The following is a 1,664-nucleotide window of genomic DNA, read 5'->3' on the forward strand; positions in this document are numbered from 1 at the left end:
ACTATTCCTTGGCTGCTTGTTCTGTGAATTTTTCACATAGAGCTGTGACACTTATATTGTTGGAAAGAGTCTGGGCTTTAAATTGATGGGCTACTTGTATGGTTTGGATCATTTTCCCCGACGTTAGTGAACTGAAAACGTAATGATTATCGTTATCATCGCTCGTCACTCGGCTTTAGACTACGCTGTAATATACACTCTAACAAGGTTTTACTTTAGTCTACGCTGTAATATACACTCTAACAAGGTCTTACTTTTGCATAAAACTCATGACAAAGTCACATAAAAACATTTCATATAACACAAACGCGCCCACACACCTATGTTTGTACCGGCTGCTGTGTTAGCTTCCTGCTAGCTGTGAGGAGGTCTTTCCTCTCTCGTCTTGGCAGTAAAAGGGGATAAATGTACATTTCCCTTTTGTAACCTCCGTCTTCTCATTTCTGATGCTGGCTCTTGAATATCCTCAGGTTAGAAATGCTGATTACAGACACAAGCGTGAGCTTTTAAAGATAAGTTTTCCCTGTAATGCTATGATCCACTGCTGTCACCTCCTCATCAAGAGGAAAAAGGATAAAAACTAACTACTCTATCGTACCTGCTGGTTAGTGGACACAACGACACACAACAGAACTCATGTTTTATACCAGTAGATCACAGATGCTTTAACTTTTGTGACTTTTTCACAGACTAGTGCTAGCAGCTAACGGTAAAAACATAGGCAGTAAACAGGAAGTGGAAGGGAGGAGCGTGGCAAGAATTTTACTGGAAATACGTCATTAATGACCGTGGCGTATAGGCTATTGGGCATAAACAATGGATGGAGGGATTTTGACAAAAATTGAACTAAATTTAATATTGTTTATGAGTTTGGTTTAAAACTGTGGTGAGCAGGTTGGCAGCTGTGTTTTAATGTTGCTGAAACTGACAGCTGCAGAGCTGTTGTTGAGGATGAGCTGTTCTTTGGAACTAAAGTGAAGTTTTATACATAAACTTCTAAAGTCATTGTCACTGCAGTAAAACATATTTTAATAAAACATTAATTTTGTTTGTGCAGCCACATCCAGGTAAACATATTCTTACTAAGTTCCTGCTTGTTCAGCAGAGTTGAAGGTAGTAGTCGTTGTTGATGGATCCTCAGCTGGAGGGGTATGTGAGGAGTCAGGTTCTGTCAGTGTTTTTTCAGGCTCTGCTTCTCTTTGCTGCGTGCTCCAGCTCCAACATCTGACACTGTGCAGCTGAAACTCAGGCAGGGAGCCTCGGGCTACAGCCTCTCTTTGTTTTGAATTCTGTCTGCAGAGCGTTAAAGCCGACAGTCCACACTCCAGCTCCTTTCAGGCTTTTTTTTTTAAATTCAATGACCTGTTGATTTATGGGAGATTTGAAACATTTTAAATAAATTCTTTTCACCTTTTCGCTCTCTAGAGTTTAGAACTGAATATGTGACAGATTTTGAAAATCAACTTCTCTGGATCTTGCAGTTGGTGTAGTTGTTGTTGTTATTTTTTTTAACAAATACTATTTTGTGTGTATCTTCTCTAAATTTAGAAAAAATACTTACCGTATTTATTCGTGTATAATACAATCTCATGTATAATATGACCCGCCCTTTTTTGAGCATAAAAAGCATTAAAAATTAATCCTCAAACTACCTCCAATTTCAT

The sequence above is a fragment of the Austrofundulus limnaeus genome, unplaced genomic scaffold, assembly GCF_001266775.1.
Source record: "Austrofundulus limnaeus strain Quisiro unplaced genomic scaffold, Austrofundulus_limnaeus-1.0 Scaffold412, whole genome shotgun sequence".
NCBI classification, from domain to species: Eukaryota; Metazoa; Chordata; class Actinopteri; order Cyprinodontiformes; family Rivulidae; genus Austrofundulus; species Austrofundulus limnaeus.